The sequence below is a fragment of the Balaenoptera borealis genome (assembly GCF_965194805.1).
Source record: "Balaenoptera borealis genome assembly, chromosome: 15".
In the NCBI taxonomy this organism is placed as follows: Eukaryota; Metazoa; Chordata; class Mammalia; order Artiodactyla; family Balaenopteridae; genus Balaenoptera; species Balaenoptera borealis.
Window position 1 is genome coordinate 80,372,715 of NC_138871.1, and position 15,803 is coordinate 80,388,517.

Consider the following 15,803-nt stretch of genomic DNA (forward strand, 5'->3'; position numbering starts at 1 on the left):
ATATATGGCTATAGTGTTAGATGAAAAAGTGAAGCTGTAGAACAACGTATAGCATGAGCTCATTTTTGAAGGGAAAACACCATATGTGCTTCTTTATGCACATCTGAAAGTTGTACACCAAACTGTTTAGTGGAATTGTTGGGGCCTGGGATTAGGATGGAGGGGAGGGATGATGAGGAAATTTTTATTTATTTTTCTATTGTTTGAAAATTTTTAAACTATGATTGGTTATTATTTCCTTAAACTTTTTTTAAAAAATGAAAAATTAAAATTAAAAAAATTTAATATTACTTTTTAAATTAACAAAATTTTAAACATCAGCAGACACTTTAAACACATGGCTTTGAAATATATTTTAATAGATCATTATATCTGCTTTTACTCTTTAATTTTCTAAATAAGTTACATGCACATTCTCTCTCGTGTGTAAAATTGGAATCTACGACCCTAATCACTGCCTGTATCAAGCACCTGCTATATCCCAGGCTGAATGCCAGGCACTTAACCCTCACTCCCAACTTGCAAGGTGAATTGTTTTCATACCCATTTTCCATCTTAGGAAGCTAAGGCCTAAGGTCACACTGTTAATTAGTGGCAGAGCTGGAATTCTAACCCAGCACAATCTGACTCAATATGACCAAAGTGCACATTTGTTTGTAAAGGTACCTCTCTTCAGGTTCCCTGATGCGATCTTCAAGATTGCATTAAACCTCATAAACAGAATTTTTAAATTTCTTATCAATATATACTTGTATATACAATCTGATTTTAACATAGTCAATATAGCATATTATCTCTCTTCTTCAAACGCTGACCCCCATCTCCCCCCAGATGACAATGGCCTAGGTAGATCTTAGGGTGCACTCTCCTTTATGTGAATGACATCTAAGTGAAGCCACAGCAACTTACGAATCCGTTCAGAACTCCTTCTCAAAGATTTCTCGGGGCTTCCCTGGTGGCGCAGTGGTTAAGAATCTGCCTGCCAATGCAGGGGACATGGGTTCGAGCCCTGGTCCGGGAAGATCCCACATGCTCCAGAGCAACTAAGCTCGTGTGCCACAACTACTGAGCCTGCACTGTGGAGCCTGTGAGCCACAACTACTGAGCCCATGTGCCACAACTCCTGAAGCCCGTGCTCTGCAACAAAGAGAGGCCACCACAATGAGAAGCCTGCACACTGCAACGAAGACCCAACGCAGCCAAAAATAAATAAAATAAAATAAATAAATAAAATTTTTTTTAAATGCATGGTATTAGAAAAAAAGATTTCTCAAATCCTGTAGGTCTGTAGACTTATGACACCACCATATGGGACGCGAAGTCAACCACAGGCTCCCGAGAGCCTCACCCTAATATATCACTGGGGGGCAGAGGATGGTATCCAGTGAGTCTGCTTGTTTCCGCAATTCACGAGGACTCAGCTCTCAAAGGAATCTTCGTATTGGAAATGGAATTTTTCTGTGTTGCTCCAGCAAGTGAACTTTACAAGTGACAGGAGGCGCTGTCTGGGAATAGAGTTCCCAGTCTTAACAGTAGGAAAAAGAATTTGGTAAAGACTAGAACCAGCCAACAATGGATGGGGTTCTCTTAGTAGGTACTGAGTAAACTGCCACAGGATTCAAAGAGAGGTGAGTGAAGCATCAGACTTGGTATAGAAGGGATTTTTGTATAAAAATAAATTTTGTGATTCTTCATTGTATATTTTGTATTTTTATTTATTATTGGTAAGACTAACATGTGGCTTTAGGGGAAAACATCCTTGAAGTGATAAGTTCTAGTGTCTAAATTCACTGTGCATTTATGGTGTTGGGTTAGGAAACTGGTTAGTTTCTGAAGGTTTGAATTTTAAAGACCATCAATCCATTGTTTGGTCCTAATTAATTTTGCTTGAGAGTGTCTGACAATGTTAACAGAAGCAGCGATTAAAACTGAATGGTGGTGTAATCACCATCTCAAATATTTAAACAATGTGATTATATAATATCTATCAACACAGTGGAAAAAAAGGACTCTTAAGGAAACAGATGTGAAAAGAAAATGAGTATTTCTTCAGGGTTTGGAAAATGCAGTTTCTTCTCCTTATGCCTCCAGGATCTTCAAGGTACAAGACAGTAAGACATGCTCTTGCCGGCCCCTCATGCTGACTTCTGACAGCAGTAAGCCCTCACAGGTCCCACACCTTGGGTACTTGGAGCTGAAATATGCCCTCCAGTTGTCTGCTTCGATCATAATCAGACAAAGGATGTTCTGTGTTTTCCCCTTGAAGTCAGTCTGCGTGGGGTCCTTGCAATCAGTCCATGAGCCTGGGCTGAAGTGTTTGTGTCTGGAGTTCTTATTCAGCCCTGGACAGATTGATTGAGGTCCTACCATGTGCCTACTGAAACTTCCAGATTGCCTTTTGCATCCTCACCTTATTTCCTAAAAAACTATACCCATCTATTCAATGCTTACAGACATCACTTCCCAGAAATCCCAGAAATCCATCACATTTATCGTGTCCCAAACTAAACTCAGTGTCTTTCCCTTCAAGCTATACCGCCTGCCAAATTCTCTCTTTCAGTGATGGTACCACCTTTTACCCAGATCAGAAACCTGGCATTCAGGCTCACCTCCTCCTTTTGAGTCATCTTGCATCTTTGCAGTGACCATGTTTTGTTATTTCTACCTCCATCCAGGGCTTATAGAAGGCACCAGAATGTCCACGCCCATTTTTCAAACATTGAAACCCTTCGATTCCAGTTGGTAAAGAGTCACAGTGCTACACTCCCCAAATGCCCCTCTGTCCACCACTTCAGCCCCTCCCTCCAGAGCCTGTGACCCTTCCCAAGATCCAGCAAACCAAGAGGTAAGGTCTGGCACAGTGAGGGGCCTTCAGGAGCTTGCTCTGGTTTTTTGTTTGTTTGTTTGTTTTCATTTATTTTTTTGGCTGCGTTAGGTCTTTGCTGCTGCACGCAGGCTTTCTCTAGTTGCAGAGAGCAGGGGCTACTCTTCGTTGCTGTGTGCGGGCTTCTCATCACGGTGGCTTCTCTTGTTGTGGAGCACAGGCTCTAGGCACACGGGCTTCAGTAGTTGCGGCACGCAGGCTCACTAGTTGTGGCTCATGGGCTCTGGAGGGCAGGCTCAGTAGCTGTGGCTTGTGGGCTTAGTTGTTCTGTGGCATGTGGGATCTTCCCGGACCAGGGCTTGAACCTGTGTTCCCTGTATTGGCAGGCGAATTCTTAACCACTGTGCCACCAAGGAAGCCCCTTGCTCTGGTTTTGATTGGCTGGTGCCTGAGTGGAACCATTCATTACTATTTGACTACCCGGTTCACAGCCCATGTCTGGCTTATTGGTTAGGGCACAGTAAATGCAGTGCCTTGGGGCCCCAAAAAAGGCTTAAGTTAAATTTCTTTTAAAATCAGAAGAAAAAAAATGAATATAATCACAATGACTATCTAATAAAGAATGGTGCCTGGATTTACATTTATAACCACACAGTCACAAAGTTTAATTTTGCAGTATTTGTAATGCATGAGGCCTCCAAGAACAAAAGCAAACCCAGAATGCAGCCCCATTCCCCTCTTCCTCATCCCTCTCTCGTCTCCAGGAACCCGTGATGGTATTTCCGCAGACCTTTCTTCATCCACTGCCCTCCTCTTTTCCTCCTCATTCGCAGACCACCTACTGGGTACTAGTTCTGAGCATCTGGAAATGGGGAAGCCACACTGCCTGCTCTTGGGTTGTTCACAGTCCGGAGGCGGTGAAGATACAGAGACCGCCAACTGGGATACTGTGCTGGAGATGGTCCTGCAGGGGACCAAGCGCTCGGAGAAGAGGGAGGTCTCCTCTACCCAAGTGAGTTGAGACAGACGTGATGCCTGAGCTCCAGGCATCTCTGCAGAATTTCTCTCTCAGTTCAGACAGGAGGGCACAGAACCGGGGACCATCTGGGGGCTTGAACTTCTCTCCCAGCCTCTGCCAGGGCCCACACCCCCGGTCCCAGCATCTGTCCAAGATGAGTCTGACCAAACTTTTAAAGGGCTGGTGAGGATGTGCTGGTGGCCTATGGGCCGGGGTTGCGGACAGTGTTTGGTCCTGGATAGAGTCCAGCTCTGTGACGAGTCATCACCCTAGAGAGCCACCACCCTCCACCTCGGAGGACGATTGCACACAGCTGATGGAGGGCCCGCCTCCAAGGGGGAGGGGAGGAGATGGTGCAGCCAGCTGACCAGCCGAGCCAGAGGCAGTAACGTGTGCTTGGCTGAGGGGCCAAGTCATCCAACTGGCTCCTTCCTGCCCTCGCCTCCCCCCAGGCAGTCTCCGCACCGGCGTTTAGACCTTGCAGAGGGAACGCAGGCAGGCAGGTGGTTGGCCAGGCATGATGGTGACCTGCTATACCAGCAATGCCTTGTTGCTGCATCCTGAGGTCGCCTCCCTGCCCTGCCCTGCCCCCACAGGCCAGCCCCAGAGGCTATTCCTACTCCAGGCATTTCTCATGCTGCCACACCTTTCACCCACTCTTTCTCTAGCTCCGATGCTTCGCTTGGCCATCAAAGCCCTGGAAGTTCTGCAGTGAAAGTCAATTTTATTCCTGCAGTGGGAACTAGTCCCTGTGTTCCCAAAACGTATGGCAAACTTATAAAGGGGTGTGACAGTCCTTAGGTGTTTTGGCACGACCTGAAGTTCTTTGCACGTGTGTGTCTCACTCAGTAGCTACACCTCTTTGAGAGCAGTGACCGTGAGTGATCTTCACCTCCCCAGAGACCAGCACGGACCCATCAGTGAAGCTTGTCTCAGCAAGTGCTTGTAAACGACTCACTCCCACTGGGGCCTGGAAGTGCGATGGATCCTGGATTAAGCTGCTTACGCCTCATTTGACAAATTCTGCCTGTATTTTGGTTGGTTCTTCCTTAGAACAAATCTGAAGAACAGAAGTAGGGCTGGTCAGAAGTAGGTTCAGATGGAACCACAGGCATCTAGGACAAGTGTGTCCTTCCCATAATATCCCGTAATTTAACCCCAAGTAAAGCTAGCATCAGACGAGACCTCACGGGCTCTAGGGGAAAATAACATGAGTCTCCATCAGCAGCAGGTGAGCTGGGAACCCCGCTCGCTCCCCATCACGGCGTGCCAAAGATGCCCTTTCCCAAGACGCCCTTCACCTTCCTGATGGGAAATTTCTACTCCCTGGAAGATCCATTGCAGATATCAGCTCCTCTCTGCCGCCATCCCCAACTTTCTCAGAAACAGTTCATTGTTTCTTCCTTGGGGTTCCCATAATGCCTCCCTCTCGTCTCTATTAAGCTGTTTGGCACATTTATTAAAATGATCTCCTTGCCTATTTGGCTTTTTCCACTATGCCAAACACTCACGGTAGTTAATTCTGGGAGCAATGATTTAAAAGGAGACAGACTACAAAACATCCAGAAGAGAGTAGCCAGGGTGAGGAAGGATCTGGAAACCTGTGCTCCATGAGGTGACCGTACGGAACAGTCGGCCTGGGACACGCCTGGTTAGGCCTGTTGTCTCTGTGTCATTATTACTAGCACCCACTCTCACCCCCAGAACCGTACTAGTTTGGTCCATAAAATATATATTCACTCTATTTGAAGAATAAGTAAAGAAACCACAGGTGTTCAATCTGAGGGAGACTTGGGGGAACCCACCGCTGTCCTCAGCTCTCTGAAGGGTCACCTTCGGGGTGGGCCAGCGTGTTCTGTGTGGCCCCAGGGGGAACCTGGGACCCATGGGCAAGGATGACGTCATGTCAGCCTTCCCACCATCTGTTTTGTTTACTGCGGGGCACGCCGGACTTGGCAATGCTCCTGGACGGTAGGAATCACTTAATAAATATTTGTGGGAGAGAGGGAGGAGAGGGAAATTTCCAGCAAGAGAGCTTACTGCATTGAGGGCCGTGCACTTCCGTCAGTGGGAGTGACCATCAGAGGCTGAAAGGCCCTTTGTTACGGTGGCATGGAAGGTGGTATAGGCTGAATTTGCCCCCTCCCCCCAAAAAAGGGTATGTTGAAGTTCTAACCCTCAGTGTGTGACCTTATTTGGAGTTGGGGTCGTTGGAGATGTCATGAGTTAAGACAAGGTTATGCTGGAGTAGGTGGGCCCCAATCCAATAGGACTGGTGTCCTTCTAAGAAGACAGCCATGTGAAGACAGAGTCACACAAGAATGTCATGTGACGTCAAAGGCAAAGGTTGGAATTATGTGGCTGCAAGACAAGGAATCCCCAAAGTTGCCAGAAAAGCACCAGAAGCTAGAAGAGGCAAGAAGTCTTCTCCCCTACTGCTTTCAGAGGGAGCGAGGCCCTGCCAACATCGTGATTTCAGACTTCTAGACTCCAGAACGGCGAAACTATAAACTGCTGTTGTTTAAAGCCACCTGGTTTGTGGTACTTTGTGATGGCAGCCCTAGGAAACTAAGACAGAAGGAACTGTGCCTTGGGTGGGAAGATGAGTGTGATCGATGGTCCCCGGGGTCTCTCTCAGCGTGAACTAGCTGCACTTCCTTCCATCTCTGAGCCAGGCTGGCAGGGATGGGTTTGCCTGATCCCACCCAGAGTCCCACCGTGCGTCCATCTCGTTCTGGACCGCTGGCCTGCACTGGGGAGCAGGGCGCAGGCTCCTCTGAGCTGACTGCAGCATCCGTGTCCTCACGCCTCCCCTCTCTGTCCAGCTGGCCACGGGCCCAGGGATCTTTGATTCCTAGAAGGTCAGAGCCTGAGGAAGTTCATAAAGGCGATCAAGTTCACCCCCTCACTGGCAACCCAGATTCCAGGCCCAGCAAGCGGTGGGGGCACCTGGACCCCTATTCCCTTCTCTCTGCACACATGCCAAGTTTATTCCCACTAGAGTTTTGCACTTGAGTTCCTCCCAACCTGATGCCCCGCGCTCCCATCTCACACTTCCATCTGGACTCTGCTCCAAGGCACGTAATCCTGTAGCATCGTATCTGCAACAGCCCCTGGCCGCTCTCGATTTTTTGCGCTGCTCTCTCCTGTTCTTCTTAGCAGTTTTCAGTAACAGCAATTCTGTATGCATGTGCTTGTTTCTTCACTGTCTCCCCACTGGAATGTTACAGCACACTGTTTAGGGTGTAGTGAGCACTCAGTCAACACTGAATAAATGAATGAATGAACTAATGAAGTGACATTCCAGGTGAGTCAGCCAGATGGAGAGCGGTCCTGGCAGAGGGAAGAGCACTGAAAATGCTCAGAGATAGGACTGCACAGTCAAGACAAAGTTGGAGGGAAAAGGAGGGAAAGAGTGAGAAATGGTCCTGGAGAGAAAAGCAGGGCTCCTGTAGGCCAGGCACAGCTTTATCCTCAGCCTGGGACGGTGGTGCCTGTTAAAGGAACGCCTTGTACTTCTACTTCCTGCATCTTCAGGATGACATACCCACCTCCACTGACACTTGGAGATCAAGGATTAAAGGGGACAAAATCCTTCTGCTTTGGGCTTACCGTTGCAACAGCTGTCTCAAATTATTCTTTGAATAAGACGGGTAAATATAAATGTATAATAATAATCACACATCCGTGTAGGAATAATTGTACATCTTTGAGAAGGGGAAAAGGGATGTAAGATTTATTTCAACAGCAAGGGCCAGCTTCTTTATAGCTGTGATAGCCTTTAATCCTCAGAACAATCTCTCTGATGCAAGGATTACTCGCTCCATTTTACAGATGGGAAAACCGAGGCCAGGAGGAGCTAAGTAACTCCCCCCAAGGTCACCCAGTTAGTGACCCAGGATTCAAACTCAGATCTTCTGACTCCAAAGCTTGTCTTCTTCCTACAAGAATACACTGTCCCCTCCCACATTTCTGGCTCGGACGATGCCATGGGGATGGGGGACAAAAAGAGCAATGAACTTGAAGGAAACCTTCACTTTGGTGCTTGAGGGTGATCCTGGGCAAGTCAGGTAGCTTTTCTGAGTCTCACTTCTTTTATCTAAGATGGGACTGGTGATCCCAGCCCTGCCAATTTCACTGGGAGGAAAAATGCCTCTGAAAATCTTTGAAGATTAAGCGAATACATCCAGGATCTGACATCAAACTATGCCCAAAATAAAGATGGTGTTTATTCCCTGCACTTCTTTGTATGTTTTGAGATCCTGTGATGCATGTGGCTCTAGGACCCTCCCTTCTGCCCCCATCCTATCCTATCCTTGGCTCCATTCCAGCCCTAAAGGAAATCCCCTGAGGCAGGGCTGGAGGAACTCAGGGCTGCTTCTGAGAGAATGGGAAACACGCCAGCCGCACACGGCTTCCCTGGAGCAGAGAACAGAAGGCTCAGGGCCAAGAGGCAGCCCCTTCCTGGGCTTGAACTGCCTGTCCTGCCTGTAGAGGTTCTGCCTGCGTCTGGACTGCTGTGGCAGCTCTAGAGAGCTCTAGAGTTCTCGGAGAGTGCCAGGACCTGCCTGAGAAGCTGATCTGGGTGTCACACTGTAGAACGGCTGACTCCACTCCGCCCTGTTGTTCTCCTAGTGACTCAGTCATTTCTTCCACATGCGCGTGTCAAGTTTCTTCGCTTTGCTAGACTCCATGATAGATGGAAAGCCCTTGAGCATGAAAATTGAAGGCCCATATCTCTGGCTTGGCTCCACCACTGACTTGGTAAAGTGGCTTAATCTAGTTGAGCCTCCATCTCCCCGTCTAGACAACCGGGATGACTTTAGCATCCTTCTACCCCCTGCAGACATAACAAGTGTGTAATGTCTGCACAGTGCCTGGCCCCTGATAGGCAGTGAAAGACGGTCATTACCATTCATAGCTACCACCCCACTGGCCACACAGTAGATGCTCAATAAAAATGTAAGGAATGAAAAAGAGACTCCCAAATACTCCCTTCAATTCCCATCTGAATTCCACCCAGAGCCGGGGGTGGGGAGAAATCCAACATATCTGGTGTTTAGAAACGTGACATCCAAAAAATGTCTGTTTGCAAGTCACATTTCTTTCTTTCCTGCAGCTGTCAGAGGCTAGAATTACTTAGGAACCATGGCCAGTTTTTGGGGAGGTGGGTCTGTGGGGGAGAGATCTGCTCAGATGAAAAAGATAACACACCACACAAGTGGCCCCAGCCAGGGATTATGTCATCTGGCCCGGCAGCCTAAGTGAGGAGGAATTTCCCTTGTACCTGACAATAACATTTTTTTCAAAATAAAATATGTTGAGGTTGAGAAGTTTATCTTGGCGGAGCATTGTGCCATTAGCTCCAGATTAAATGCATCCTGTCCAAATTCTTTTGCTACTTGTAAGGGGCCTCAGACTCGCAGCCTCCAGATGTTGATTCCACGGAGGCCTCAGGAAAGGAAGCTAATTGTTCTTTGCATTAGATGTGTCCAAACTGGGCTGGGGTGGCTGTCTCCACCTACTCCTCAGAACCCTCTTCAGAACCCAAACCCAGCTCCCGGCAGTGTTGCCTCTACTGATGGCTCCCAGCTGAGTCCCTCCTGGACGCTACCCTTGGCTGAAGGCCATTGCCACTCACAAAGTTATGGCCCCCTCCCATGAGGCAGCTCGGTCAGACTGGCTGATGTGAAGGTACAAACTGCCAGCCCCCTGCTTCAATCTGGGACAATTCTGAAGAGCCACCCCAGCTCCAGATCTCCCTGTGAGATTGGCTGAGGCTTGTTGCCAAGACGCCGGAGTTCAACTCCTTCTTGTTAATTGTATTTCCCTCACTGCCCCACAGGGGCTGATTCAGAGAACAGCCACCAACATACTTACTGCACACAAGTCTCCCGCTCAGAGATGCTGGTACCAGGAATGGTTTGAGGAAGCCGATTCTCCTTAGGATTTTGGAGTTTGATCACTCACCGGCCAGTTGGCCATGAGGACTCCATCACTTGCGGTGGAGCCCTGATTGCCTCAGGCATGCTGTGAACTTTGTTAAGAGTTCCATTATGAACTTGGATGGAATATCCATGGAGAGGAATGCACTGGGGGGGAATGTATCTCAGATATTTGAGAGGCAGGCAGGAGGGTAGAACAATGGAGTAGGGTGGCTGTTACTGAGAACTACTGATGCATTTGACAAGGACAGTGGAAAGCTGAGGGTGATTGATCAATAAGGTCAAGTATGAAAGCCAGAGAACCTTTCTGGTAGCATATGAGGAGACAACCTGCAACCTGCAGGCACAAGAGGCTGAGTATCAGGTCCGGAACTTAATTAGCAGGGTAGTGGAGCTCCAGAGATGGTTGAATTCTCAACCCTAGCGCTCCGCTACGCCAAGATCAGATTGTGCAGAGTGCCTTGAGGCTGCAACACAGTTTAATTCCTCCCTCTGCCCAGTCTCTCTGCTTTCATGTTTCACACGAGTAGTTCTCAAGAGCCCTCCCCAATAATCTTCCTGGACTTTAATCTCACTTTCAGAGTCAGCTTCCCAGGGAAGCCCACACCAGACAGGGCAGAGGTCATATCAATAAGGAGTGTTCACTAGGGGCAGGACAGGAATAAAGAAGCAGACGTAGAGAATGGACTTGAGGACACGGAGAGGGGAAGGGTAAGCTGGGATGAAGTGAGAGAGTGGCATGGACATATATACAGTACCAAAGGTAAAATAGCTAGCTAGTGGGAAGCAGCCGCATAGCACAGGGAGATCAGCTCGGTGCTTTGTGACCACCTAGAGGGGTGGGATAGGGAGGGTGGGAGGGAGACGCAAGAGGGAGGGGATATGGGGATATATGTATATGTATATGTATAGCTGATTCACTTTGTTATAAAGCAGAAACTAACACACCATTGTAAAGCAATTATACTCCAATAAAGATGTTTTAAAAAAATAAATAAATAAGGAGTGTTCAGACCCCCGCCAGTGGGGTTCGCCGTGGTATTTGGAGTTGATGACTTTTCTTCACTTTCATCGCATGGTCTTTGCCCTTCCTTTTCTCTGTACCTGAAGCACTCTGCTCCTAGGTCTTTCCACAGCCTGTTATTCAGGGCTCGGCCCAAACGCTGCTTCCTCAGAGGCCTTCCCTGAGCACTTTGATGCACCCACACCCGCACTCACCCATTACTATTACATCACCATGTTTTATTTGTGTCACAGCCCTAACAAGTATCTGAAATTGCTCCGTTCATTTATTTATTCCAGATCTCCCACTAGAGTGTAAGTTCCATGAAGACCCAGACCCGTGTGTAGTGTCATGCCTGGGTGCCATATAAATATTTTTGGAAGGAAAAAAGAAATGATGAAGGAAGGATGGAAAGGAGAAATGGGGCAAGAAAGAATGGAGGCGCCTGCGTTCAAATTCTGACTTTGGTGAACCTGGAAAGATTCTTTGACCTCTCTCAGCTTTTGATTCCTTTCCTGTCAAAAGGGGATATGAATTATTTTTTGGAATTCAGTGAGATCATTTGTGCAAAGGACCCATTTTTGTAGCTTTTTCCCCTGGAAACTTTAGGAAGTTCTCTTTAGAATAGCAGTCAACTGCTTCTCACTTCCTTTCTCACTCACGTCCCACTCTAACCTCTCAGTTCCCTTCTAAAGGAGAGAGGTCTGGACATTGAAGTTCCAAATGGGAGATGTTGTTAAGTTGCAGGTACGGGAAGGCAGCCCGTTAGCGATGGCAGGAATCTTATATCAACCTTTGATGGTGCGTGTGTGTGGTGTGTGGTGTGGGGTGTGTGTGTGTGTGTGTGTGTGTGTGTGTGTGTGTGGTGGAGTGTGTGAGCATCCGGCCCTCAGGAAGCCAGGCTTGCATCCTGGAATGATCCCATGGTGATTTCCCCGGGAAGGCTGCTCCTGGGCACTGCCAATCAGGAGTATTGCCAGCAGCTCTGATTCTGGGATTTTCCATCTCGGTTTCTACTTTCTTTTCAAAGTCTTTTCCTTTACCTTATTGAGCATTGTAAACAGGATGGGCTTTTTGTTCACTTGCATTTATTGACTCATTTGTTTTACTCTTTTATGACAGTAATAAATAGACTTGAAAAAACTCTGGGCAAGTACAAATAAGCAGGGAGAAATAAAGAGTCAAACCCACTGTGTTCACTGTTATTGATGTTCTCCCAGCAATCTTTCCATCCATTTTCTTGAATTTTATTTGGTCACAGAGATATTTATATATAGTTTAAAAAGATGGAGAACATTGGGTTTTGGTAACAACCAGCCGTCTACTGACTCAGTCTTCTTCCCTACCCCGACTCCTATTCCCTAGAGGCAATTATTTTTATTTTCCCCAGCTAGGTCTCTGCTATCTACCCCCATCTGTCTACATAATATGCTTATATTACTATTTCTTTTCTTTCCAGCTTTACTGAGATATAATTCACATATAACATTGTGTAAGTTTAAGGTGTACAGTGTGGTGATTTGATCACGTATGTACTGCAAACGATTACCACAATAAGGCTAGAGAGGCACCTTCATCGTCTCACTGAGTTACATTCTTTGTTGATGCTTTTAGATTTTTTGTCTTTTGACTTCTTGGTATGGGAGTTGGGATTCTAGCTCTCCTACTCTCTCCGCCACCGCTCAGCTATACACCAATTCTTACCCCTCTCCCTCCACTTCTCCCAATATAGTATATGAATTTGGCTAAAGAAATAATCTTTACCTCCACGTTTATGCCACTGTAAATATGTTTGGGACACAGATATTTTTGCGTACTGTCAATACATTCCTGTCTTGTATGACTTTTCCCCATTCTTTGGAATTCATAGTTGCCTCATTTTGTTTACTTAGCTTTCTATGTCTCTATCTCTAGCTCATTCCAAACTCGCCAATAGAACTGTGTTTCCTTAGTATTTTAATTGATGCATTCAAACGCACAAAGTAAGCTATGTCTTTCCTTTTCGTTCCTCGGAAACATCCTTTCTGGAGCATTCCTTCCTCCTGTTCCAATCTGGATTGACAGTTCTTTCATGTTCAGCTGTGTCCTAGGCCTTCTCTTACCAAATTCATGGTCATTCCCATCCCCTATCTCTTGTGTTGGATCCCTAAGTCCTATATGTCTTTTTTTTTAAAGGACTTTTAAAAATTTTTAACAGCTTTATGAGGCGTAATTAACAAACAGTAAACTTCACAGGTTAAAATGTACAATTTGATACATTTTGTCATACGTATGCATTTACGAAACCATCACCACAATCGAGATAATGAACATATCACATCTCCATCACCCCCTAAAATGTCCTTGTGTCTCTTTGTAATCCTTCTCTTCTGTCCCTACCCCATCCCCAGGCAACCACTGATCTGCTTTCTGTCACTACAGAGTGGTTGGCATTTTCTAGAATTTTATATAGTTGGATTCATCTAGTATGTACTTGTTTGCATCTGGCTTCATTTGCTCAGCATAATTATTTTTAGATTTATCCCTGTTATTGTCTGTGTCAATAGTTCATTACTTTTTTCTTTTTTTTTGCTGAGTAGTATTCCATTATATAGATGTTCCCAAGTTGCTCATCCATTCTCCAGTCGAGGACATTTGGGTTGTTTTTGTTCTTCGGTTATTAAAAATAAAACTCCTGTGAACATTCATGTACAAACCACTGTATGGACATGAGCTTTCTTTTCTCTTGGGTCAATAGCTAGGAGAGGAATGGCTGGGTCATAAGAGAGGTGTGTTTGTTGCTGTTATTGTTGCCAAACTATTTTCTAAAATGTTGGTACCACATTACCTTCCCATCAGCTGTGTATGAGAGTTCTGATTGCTCCACATTCTGGCCAATACCTGGCAGAATCAGTCTTTTTAATTGTAGACATTCTATTGGATGTTTAGTGGTATCTCATTGTGGTTTTAATTTCTTGTAGACAACCTATAAGTGGGTCTTTTTGTCTTTTTTAATTCACTCTGACAATCTCCGTCTTTAACTGGTACATTTAGACCACTGATGTTCAAAGTGATTATTGATATAGTTGGATTAATATCTTGGATATATAAGATATAATACAGCTGGAGCCATATTTGCTACTATTTTCTATTTGTTACCCATCTTCTTTGTTCCTTTTTTTTTTGTCTTCCACTATTTTTCTGTCTTTTGTGGTTTTAATCAAGCATTTTATATGATTGCATTTCCTCTCCTTTTATAGCATATCTGTTATACTTCTTTTTACTTTTTTAAGTCATTGCCCTAGAAATTTCAATACACATTTACAACTAATCCAAGTCTCCTTTCAAATAACACTAGACTACTTCATAGGTAGCGTTACTATTTTATAATAATCAAATAATCTTAATTCCTCTCTCCAGTCCTTGTATCATTGCTGTCACTCATTCCATGTATATATAAGCATGCATAAGCATATGTATATACATAAGCAAACATAATCAAATACATTGTTTCTATTATTATTATGAATAAACCGTTATCTGCTAAATCAATTAATAATAAAAAAAATAACATTTTTATTTTACCTTCACTTATTACTTCTTTGATAATACTCTTTCTTTCTTTTTGTAGATCTGGGTTTTGATCCTTTTCATTTCCATACCAATTTTAGAATCTGCATGTCAATTTTTACACAAAAACCTTGCTGGGATTTTTATTGGAAGTGTGTTGAGTCTGGAGAGATTTAGTGAAGTTTAGTGATAAATTTAGTGGAGTCTTAAGAGGTCTCTTAGGAATATAGAGTCACTGGATCCATGAACCTATGTATCTCTTCACACATTTAGGTCTTTAATTTTTCTCAGCAATGTTTTGTATTTTCAGTTTAAAGGTCTTGTACACCTTTTGTCAGATTTGTCCCTAAGTAGTTAATATTTCTGATGCTACTGTAAATTTTATATACATACACACACACACACACATACATATATTTTTTTTTTCTTTTTTTTTTTTTTGGCCATGCTGCTTGGCTTGTGGGGATCTTAGTTCCCCAACCAGAGATCAAACTCGTGCCCCTTGCAGTGGGAGCATGGAGTCTTAACCACTGGACTGCCAGGGAAGTCCCTGTAAATTATAATTTCAATTTCAATTTCTGATTCTTTGTTGTTAGTCTATAGAAATACAATTGATTTTTGTATATTGATCTTGTGTCCTGCAACTTTGCTAGTCTCATTTAATAGTTGTCGTAACTTTTTTGTGTATTCGAAAGAATTTTCTATGTAGGCCATCATGTCACCCATAAATGGCGACTGTTTTACTTCTCCCTTTCAATCCAGATGCCCTTTAATTCTTTTTCTTGCCTTTATGAAGTAGCTACCACCTCCAGTGCAATGCTGCATAGAAATGGTGAGAGCCTGCAGCGTTGCCTTGAACCTGATCTTAGGAAGGAAGCATTCAGGCGTTGTACGATGTTAATTTTAGGAGTTTGTAGATGCCCCTTATCTGATTGAAGACATTCCCCTCTGTTGCTAGTTTGCCGAGAGTTCTTATCAGGAATCGATGTTGGGTTTTGTCAAATGTTTTTTTTTTTTTTTTTTTGGCCTTCTATTAGAGATGATCATATCCCTTTTTTGGTCTCATTTTGGATTTAGTCTGTTAATATGGTAAATTATATTACTTGATTTTCCAGTGTAAAACCAACTTTGCATTTCTGGAATAAACTACACTGAGTCTTGATATATTATTCTTTTTTACACATTGTTGAATTCAATTTGCCAAAATTTTACTAACAATTGTTGCATTTATGCTAATGAGGGATATGGGTCTAGTTTTCTTGTAACACCTTTGGTTTAGATATCAGTATAATACTAGTCCCATAGAATCTGTTGAGAAATACTATTTCCTCTTCAGCATAGAATCAGAAGAGTTTCTTCCTTAAATGTGTATTAGAATTCATCATGAAAGCCATCTGGGCCTGGAATTTCCTTTGTGGGAAAGTTTGTCATTTATTTAAAAGACATAGGGTTATTCAGGTTATC